General features: G+C 38.8%; 1 pseudogene; it reads right to left on the bottom strand.

The window, feature by feature from the left end:
- The window catches only part of LOC107749626 (NACHT, LRR and PYD domains-containing protein 12-like), a 28,889-nt pseudogene that overhangs the window by 16,349 nt on the left and 2,210 nt on the right, over positions 1 to 10,330 (bottom strand).

The raw sequence follows: 10,330 nt of genomic DNA, 5'->3' as shown, positions 1-10,330 counted from the left end.
ATCATCTTTAATTTAATAGCATTAGAGCTGCTCCATTGCAGCGGCTTAGTACTGTAATTATGCGCTTCTTTTGGACTGAAGCAATGCAACGCTATGTTTTAATCCATTACCATGTTCAAAACAGTTTTTCTGTAATGAAATTCTATAATAGGAGTCCGATCTACCATGACACACAAGGAAATATTTGACAGGGATATTACAAAACCATACAAATAAAGTATTTATTTATTACATAAGTCAGGGGTATTCAATTAAAGTTCCAAGGCCTCTATATTTTCTTCAAAGCAGAGGTCCAAAAAAAAAAATTTTTTTTTTTACATTTAGATACATGCGAGGCCATGTGACAGAAAAAATACTGTTTCTGATCAGGGTTTTCCTCCTGAAATCTATATTTTAGCCTACTTAAAAGCATTATCTAAAAACAATGTTGCTACAATAATCAAAACGTTCTCATCTTGAGCAGAAAAGAAAGATAACTAGCCATTTCAAAGTTTAAGTTCTATCCTAGCCATCTAGCAACAATTTTCTCAATTATAATTACATGATTATTTTGAAATGTTCTTAGCCTACAGATTAATAATGCTAAATGTAGATCAGAAACGTCTTGTCACATCTGGTTTGAACAGTCAGAGTCATAGGTTATAGATAGATAAATAGATAGTATGAAAAATAACTATATTTGAAGCATTGTTGTTTCTGTTGTTGTTAAAATAACCGCGTCATCTGCAGCTCTTGAACTTGGCGCCGGCGCGCGTCCGGAAAGAGAGAACGCGCACGGAACTGAAAGGGCTCGAATAAAGCGCATTTGGCTTTTGATAAAAATACTAAAGGATATAGTGCTGAAAGATATTTACCATAAACAAACCTAAACGCTACTCACTTAAAATGGTGCTGCTGTTACGGCTCGCGGTCCGGATGGATATATTTTCACTGCAACAAGCCCAAAAACGCTTCTCTTCTGTATGCAGAATATTATTTGTGTGGTGTGCTTTATAGGTGAAACTCTATATTTTAGATTTGTCTTTTTTAGCATCTCTTCCTCCACATCTCTGAGAAAGCATTTACATTTTAAGATTAATTTACAGTAAGCAAAGTTAAAGGAGCTGAGCTTTGGAAACCTGATTGGAAATGCAGGAGGACAGTTTTTTTTTTTTTTTTTTTAAATATGGCTGCTTTCAAGGGTTTTCCAGGGCTTAAATTTAAAAAAGTCAAATTCAAGTACTTCAAGCACTTTAAGCACCTTGTACGAACCCTGTTCACAAGACTTTTGAGTACTGGTTCTTGTAGATTAGAGTTTTTTTGCCACAAAATGATGTCAGTATCAACCTACCCATTTACAGTGTGCAATGATGTAGATATGGCATAATGACGTATGAGCCGTAAATGAGCCATTATTTTTGTAGAATTAAGTGTCATAAATGACTGTCATTTTAAAATTCTCCTTCCACTCATCGTAGGGTGACCAGACATCCCGTTTTTCCCGTGACAGTCCCGTATTTCAGCTCTATTTTTAGTGTCCCGACTTAAGAAAAAATCATGTTTTGTCCCGTATTTCAAATTTTTTTTTATGACTGGGTGATCAGGGCAAGTAGCAGCACTGTTCTGTCACGCGAGAACAGCCTAATCAAAGGCAGCCAAGCTCGTAGTAGAACAAAATTACCATCCAATCACAATTCATTATCGATTAACTTGCAGTTAGTGAAGGCGGGACAGGCGGAATCATGCTGAATGACACACAACAGAAGCGCGCGCCCGTTATCCCAGTTCTCTCAGACGGCACGCGATCAGTTCTCCTTGTGCCTGAATTGTCAAATACACACACAGTTGTCAAAATGTCCATCGTGTGGAGTATCTCACATAAATACAGTCAGTTATGGCTTAAGTGAACGTAAACAGGTGGGTGAAAATCAGATATGTGTCAGAGGTCGCATTAACCGAAAATTTTCTGTCATTGACGGAATTTTTTTATCAGTGACTGAAGTCTGTCCGTCACTTTGACAGATTACACTAAGGCCCAATCCCAATTCTATTTTATACCCCTTCCCCTCTGCCTACCCCTTCCCCTTGTCCCTTGAAACAGAGTGTCAAGGGGTAGGGGTGAAAATATTCCCCTAAGAATTGGGACACCACTACTATGCCGTCACACGTCATCATACGTCGTCTAGCTCCTACAATTCACACACCTATACTGGTGTGCTGGTGTGCATTAGAGCCTTTAATTACCGTTCTATATTAATGCGCTGCTTACTGACACACACACACACACATATATATATCGGAGTATGTTAGAGGTCACGTTAACCAAAAATTTTCCGTCGTTAACAGAATTTTTTTATTAGTGACGGAAAAACCTGAAGACCGTCCATCACTTTGCCAGACACTGAGGGTGATCTATTGTAATTTATAACTGTAATTCCCACCCCTGTCCAGTTGGTGGCGAGTGCGCTCCAGTGTGGCAGCAGAGCGCGGGATCATCAGCTCCAGAACAAAAATAAAACTGTCACAAGTATTTTGCTATGCGTTTGATTCTGCACAGGCAAGTACCCACTAGTAGTAAAGTGAAAGAGATGATCAGTTCACGTGCGCTGCCGCTTCGCTTGATCTGAGGTGTCTACAGCGATCACATTAAAGAGCGCCAAAACGGTATTTATTGCTTGAATTTTCTAATAAAATGGACAGAATTTGAAATCTGAGACTGTATCATATCAAATGGATGGGAGGCGCACTATATGTACTGTTCATTCATCAACTGAAAACAGCATCGATTGGGATTTAAGAATCTATATTGGTTCATAAAAATGAGAATCTATTAAAATCGAGAAATTGTTTTTTTGTTTTACCCAGCCCTAGCATATTTAGTTGTTTTTAGTGGCCTCTGCTGTCACTGCAGTGTTGAACATGAAAAGTAACGCACGGTCTGTTAATCCGTTCCCTTCATAAATAAATAAATGCATAAGCCTATATGCTCGTCCTGTAGGTTCATTATTAAAAATGAAAATGAGAACAAAAATACAAGCAATTAAATGTGTTATTATAATTAAAATATGAAAATTAAAATGACATGTAATAATAGATTATGACAGAATTTTTACGACCATGTCCGTCAAAATGACGGACAATGTTAAAGTCTAACGCAACCTCTGATTATACATCTGCTTCATGTGGTGTTGAACATGAAAAGTGACGCACAGTCTCTGTTCATCTGTTCTCATCATAAATAAATAAATAAATGCATAAACCCATATGCTCGTCCTGTAGGTTCATTATTAAAAATGAAAATGAGAACAAAAATACAAGCAATTAAATGTGTTGTTATAATTAAAATATGAACATTAAAATGATGGGTAATAATGTGTCCCTGTCCCAGAAATCAATGATTTCATTTCGATTGAAATAAAAGTTGTCCATGTAAACGTCATCAACACTGAAAGTGTCATCAACAATGTTGAGAGAAATTTAGCGTACATCACTTTTAATGAATATGAATCTGCTCAACTTCAAGACGAGATGGCAAACTTTGAGTTTCATTTGCAGTAGTTTGAGCATGCTTTCTGAAGACAGATTCTCATCTCCAGTAAGCCTTATCTGGAAGGTACGAGAATACTTTTTTGTGCGCAAAGAAAACAAAAATAATGACTTTATTCAACCATTTTTCTCCACCTCATCCCATCTGCTGCAGCTTCGTCATTGTGCAGAGTCTCATGACGCATGTGCGTGCTTTCCTCTGCATGTAAACAATGCTTACTTTGTGGAGAGGACGCATCTGCATGCTGTCCTCTGCTAGTTCAACGGCGGCATGCCGTGGCAGACGAGATGAGGAGGAGAAGAATTGTTGAAAAAAAAAAAAGTTATTTTTGCCATATTAGTCATATTAATACATAGGCACACAATTTTGGGCCTTCTTTTAAAACCAGGAAAATTGCAATTAGATTTTCTTCCCCAAAAATGTGTAGCCCTATGAACACCTGCAGTTAACAAGCAGATTCACGAAAGGAAAGAGCAACAAGCACAGAAAATAGAGGTGATACGTCCCAGAGGTTGTTCATTTATAAAAAGAAAGTCATATACATCTGGGACGGCATGAGGGTGAGTAAATGATACGACTTTTCATTTTTGGGTGGAGTATCTCTTTAAGTGAGGGATGCCAAACTCAGTTCCTGGAAGAACTAATCATGTTCTTCAGGATTATTTGAAAACTACAGGTATGTGTGTTGGAACCAAACTCTGCAGAACTGTGGCCCTTCAGGAGCTGAGTTTGGCACCCTTCCTTTAAGTCCTGTGATTTTGAATTTCTTTGGGATGGAGATGGAGTGTTTGAAGCAAGAAGGATCTTCACACTTCTCCAGTGATCTGTTAAAGGTCAGCGGAACGTTTTAATCAGGCAGGTGAAATGCTATCAGTGCCAGCATCTTGGACCATAGGCAGGGAAACACCCTGGACAGATGGTCAGTCCAACAAAAGGCTAATGGTGCGTTCAAATCATGTCGGATAGATCGTATTTACGAGTTGAACGCACATGAACGCCACCACAAAGTTGTTATTACGAGTGGGAAACTCGACATTTTCTTTAAGCCCCGACTTTCCGAGTTGGGGGCGTGTCAATGAGAAACATGGCGGAATCGATGGATGCAACGTCTGTAGTTGACGGTAAATTTTTGTTTAAATTGATAGTTTAGTTGTCCTAAAAACTTAAATTGGTCATGTTCTTGTTATGCAGTTGAAATCCAAGTAAAAAAATGCAGACCCTGTTGTATTTTCTTGTCATTTATTAAAAGAAGGTACACCGCCATCTTGTGCCGACTAAACTGACTTGAACGCACCTGACGTCGTAATTACGACTTGTCAACTCGTAAGTACGAACGTCCCAGGAGGACTTGAACGCAGCATAACACAGATATATATGAGGAAAGCTCACGGCAACATGCCATTGAGAAAATGCAAACTCCACACAGAAATGCCTCCAAGACTTGAATCTGGAACCTTCTCGCTATGAGGCAACAGTGCTACCCACTGAGCCATCATGCCACGCCAATATGGCAATTCACTGGGTTTCATGTATAAAAGTAGCTCATGTGGAAGTCAAACCTCAGTATGTTCAGGTGACAGTGTGAACTCTTCAGTCCAGTAGAAAGCAGCTTCACTGATGAGTCCTGCAGGTTATTGTTACTCAGGTCCAGCTGTTCCAGGCAAGAGTTTGATGATCGTAGAGCTAAAGACAATCTGTCACACTGCTGAACAGAAAGACGCAATCTAGCAAGTCTATAATACAAAAAGACAATGAGGAGAAGATGAATGTTTAAAGTCACGTTTCCTGTATTCAGTGCATAAAAGAACGTAAAACTCTGAAAAGAACTTGAGTTTAGCTGAAATTGAATTATAAAGTCAGGATGTGAAATTAGCACTTGCCAACTTGGTTTTAAACACCTTATCACACAGCTGTGCTTCTACGGTCTACTGTCCAGCATGCTTTCAACTGCTTTTCTGTATATAACTAAATTAAGAACAGGGTTATGATTTGCTTGATGCATTAGTTTGAGCTAGAAACTAATATGGGTAACACTTTAGTTTAGGAACCAATTCCCACTATTAATTAGCATGCATATGATTGATTTATTGGTTGTTTATTAGTACTTGTAAAGCACATATTAATGCCTTATTCTGCATGACCATATTCTACAACCCTAATCCACCCTATACCTAAACTTAAAAACTACCTTACTGGCTATGAATACTCTACAAATGAATACTCACAGAGCTTTTCTGCAGTTCATCACAGCTGGTATCAGTCTCCATCTACCCTCCTCTGTTGTTTTGTATTCCATAGGATCAAACTCATCCAGCACCTCCTCTGACGTCTGAAGCACATAGGCTATCACTGAGCAGTGCGCAACAGAGAGATACATATCGGAGTGTTTGTCTGATTTCACAAACTCCTGAATCTCTTGATACAGAGTCTGATCATTCATTTCCAGCAAACAGAGGAACAGATTGATGGATCTGTTGGCTGAAAGATTGTCATTTCTCTTGATTGCCTCTTGAATGTACCGCATGAATCCTTTGATGTTCTTTGAGTTGTTCTCTGCTTGTGGCAGTAGATCCTTTAAGAGTTCCTGATTGGAGTCTAGTGAGATGCCCAGCAAGAACCGCAGAAAAAGATCCAGGTGCCCATTTTCAATCTGATGAGTTTTATCAACTGCTGATTTTTGTAGCTGAAACAAAGAGATTTTCTTAAATCTGTACCTGTTTCTCTTAGGTCTGTCCCTCTCATGTTTATCATCCAGAAACAACTGCAATGGTTCCATGTTCTTCATCACATGGGAGTAAGATACATACAAAGCGGCTAGAAACTCCTGAAAGCTCAGATGGATGAAGCTGTAGACTTTCCTCTGATGAATCACAGATTCCTCCTTAAAGATCTCAGTGCAAATCCCAGAATACACCGAGGTGTCAGTGACGTCTATGCCGCTCTCAATCAGGTCCTCCTCATAGAACATCACATTGCCCTTCATCAGCTGGTTGAAAGCCAGTTCAGCAAGTTTAACGATCACTTCTCTGTTGGACTGCAGGACTTTCTCTGGATCTCTCTCTTTGTATTTTTGATTTCCCATGTTTATCTGAGTGAGCAAGAAGTGGATGTACATTTCAGTCAGGGTTTGAGGGACTTCTGAACTGAGATCGTCTTTTAAGAGCTGCTGTAGCACAGTGGCTGAGATCCAGCAGAAGACGGGTATGTGGCACATGATGTGGAGGCTTTTTGCTTTTTTAATATGTGAAATGATTCTGCCGACTTGTTGCTCGTCACTGATCCTCTTCCTGAAATATTCCTCCTTCTGAGGATCATTGAATCCCTGAATCTCTATTCTGCTTTCATCCAGACCATCAAAGATGAACACAACATTACACTCCTCATAGATCTTTGAGTTCAGATCTTGAAGTTCAGGGTGAAAGTCAAGCAGAAGTCTGTGAAGACTGTACTGATGATCTCGAATCAAGTTCAGCTCTCGAAATGGAAGCACAAGCATGAAATCTACATCCTGATTGGCTTTTCCCTCGGCCCAGTCCAGAAGGAACTTCTGCACAGAGACCGTTTTTCCAATTCCGGCCATGCCTTTGGTAAGAACTGCCTTTATTTTGCCTTTCTTCTCACGTCCTGGTCCAGGTAGGTCTTTAAAGATGTTGTTGCAGTTGATTTGAGTGTCTTGTAATCTTGGCGTTTTCTCCATGTGCAACACCTCATGTTCTTCATTCACCCCTTCACTCTCTCCGTGTATGATACGGAGTTGTGTGTAGATTCTGTTCCTCTCAAATAAGCTCTCATATTTGTTCTTCATGCTGATTTTGTGTTGGTCTTTGGCTCTCCGTAGTCCATCATCTGCTTTTTGGACAGAATCCTGCTGCAGGACTCCAGTCTGATCATCTCTATCCACACAGCAGAAACAAGAACAACACAAATAATGAATGAGTATGAGCAGCAAGATCTTCTAGTAAAGCCACGTGTGCCATTCTCACAACCAGTTGAGACACAATAAACAGAATATTGATCAACTATTTTATGCAGAAACTGGCCTAGATTAGCCAGAATGAGCTTAATTATTCAAATGACACTTAAAAATGTCTCTCGATGTTTGTTTCAAGCATTGTGTATTTATAAATTGATGTTCCACAATTTACCCTTGACATCAAGTCCGAAACACAATTTAGGAAGAAGATGCAAAAGTGAAAATTCAGTCATTATTTACTCACCCTGATGTTTTGGTTTTCTAGGGTGACCATACGTGCCATTTTCCCAGGACACGTCCTGGCCAGGATTTCTATATTGCCTAAAATATCTAGCTTTTGGCTTTGTTTGCGTGTGCAGACCGACGTATGACATTTGACAAAAGTACCATACAGACAGTTATGCTTTCGAAACGCTCTCGAGGTACTTTGATGTCAAACACTGATCAGTCTGAGATCAATCTACTGCTTTTAAGTCGAACACACCTAATATGTACGCGTAATTGCATCGCTTTGACCGTAGATCCCACCTTCTCACACGCCATGATTGGTCCATTATGTACAATGCTTGCATGTTATTGGTCAAACTACTTTTCGATCATTACCTTCAGCAAGCATGAAAACAGGAAAACAAAGCCAAAACAAATCCTGGCCAGGACGCGTCCTGGGAAAATGGCACGTATGGTCACCCTAGGTTTTCTAATAAGGAGGATATTTTTAGGTTAACTAATCCTTTAATGGACATACAGGTGATGGCAATGATGGATGAAACTAATTCATATTCAGGTGAGAGCTAGTGGTTTCTACTATAAACGCTTTAAGTGATAAATCATTCTACAGCCAATGAGCTCTATTTTGAAAGGTTCTAAACACCACATGCTAGTGTGCAACAACAGCTCAATATGCATAACGCCTTTTACAGAACAATTGCTAATGTTTGTAATCTAATAAAGGCAATCTACAAATCAGTAAATATGATTAAATATGAATTACATGTATACTTTAGGGTGTTTTGTTAATTTGCAGTGCTTGTTTTATGTGTGCAAACGATGAATATTCAACCATAAAAGTGTACTAAAGTCATCACTGATACGGGTTGATTAGAAAGACGTGTTAAACTTTATATTCAGATCATCAAGCAAATGATCATTTGCTCTGGTGATGCATATAAATCTCAGTAAATGAATTTGATCAAACATTTGGAATTAAGAGTTAGGGATTGATTTTGGACACAGCTTTACATCCAATTTGTGAATAAAATAAATTAATCAGGTGTCTCTTTTGTGAATTCAGCATGTGAAACAATCTTGTTCAAAATAATGGATGAATTATAAATATGTAAATGTGACTGATGACAACAATGACGTTGTTAAAACTCTTTTAGGTTATTTTGTCTTTTTTGAACAGTCACTGGACAAATCTAAATAAGCATTGATTAAAAGGTGAAAGGATTCAAAAAACTTGAGTCACTGTCACTCTTTGTAGACACACAGCTGGATACTGGACACAATGCTGTCTGATACTAAGAAAACATTAAATCACATGATCTCTTTTTATCACTGATGTTTAAGTTATAATTTTGTCTCTAGTCTCTAGTATCCAGTACTGGTTATTACCTGGGGTTAAAGGCCACAGTTCCATCCCTATAGTTAAGGGCGTTTTCCATGGATCTATCACTCTTCACAGACACACGTCTGGCCTCTGCTGCTTCCTGGTTTTGGTAGTGTTCAACATCCCCCTCCTCTCTTTTCTCATAGAGACTCATTCCCCTGTGATTTTCAACCCTACAATTGCAAACACTGAGAATGCAAAACATAAACAAACAAATAAATAAACAATTCTAATAAACAGCACCTGTAATGTCTAAACCAATTAGCCTAAATAACGTTTTTAATGGCTCGTTTCCACTGAGCGGTACAGTTCGGTACAGTACATTACAGTGCGCAATTATTTCCGTTTCCACTGTCAGAAGTTGTGAATGGTACAAAATAGGCAACCGCGCCGTTACACTTTTTTGGTACCCTTCCGTTGGGGTACCTAGCACAGCAAAGGGTTCTTTTTACCTGTTTACTGGACTCTGACCACCATGTGTTTTTGACTGCTCCTGTGGATTTCCCTCAATAAACACTGCATTTGGATCCACCGTCTAAGCCTCCGAGTTCATAACAGAAGGCTTTCACAGATCCAGCAGCCAAATGAGAGCCAGACCAGTCGTGGACCCGCTCAACCAGTTCCTGTACCTTCAGCAGAATGAACTCTCGATCGAGGAGTACATCCGCAGGTTTACAGAGTTGTCTTATCAAGATCCTATAGACAATATAACTTTGAAAGACTTCTTTTGCTATAGGCTGAATAAGCCAATAAAGTCATGGCTTCCAGGAGGAGAGAGTATGTTTAGTTTGCTGACTTTATGGACGATGCGCTGGTATTCAGTGGCTCTCCTTTTACAGTAGGAGAATTGGAAGATGTAAAAGGAACTGAGCAAAAGAATGTGAACACAGAAACAATTAGGAATAGAAAACATTACAAAACAAGAGTCCTAAACACAAGACAGGGGAACACAGGCAAGATATATAACAACCACGGCTACATTTGATTAAAATACAGTAAAACAGTAACATTGAAAATTAGATTTTGATCACAGGAATATTTTACTTATTTAAATATATTAAAATAAAACTAATAATTTCACAGTGTCATTACTTCAGTCTTCAGTGTCAGATGATCCTTCAGAAATCATTCCAATATGCTGATTTGCTGCTAAAATATATTACAATTTATATAAAATATATCATCTTTTTTTTTCAGGATTCTCTGATGAACACAAAGTAAA

Source organism: Sinocyclocheilus rhinocerous, unplaced genomic scaffold (assembly GCF_001515625.1).
Source record: "Sinocyclocheilus rhinocerous isolate Xijiao unplaced genomic scaffold, SAMN03320098_v1.1 scaffold701, whole genome shotgun sequence".
Classification (NCBI taxonomy): Eukaryota; Metazoa; Chordata; class Actinopteri; order Cypriniformes; family Cyprinidae; genus Sinocyclocheilus; species Sinocyclocheilus rhinocerous.
The sequence above is the reverse complement of the archived record's forward strand: the minus strand, read 5'-3'. Positions and strand labels throughout refer to the sequence as shown.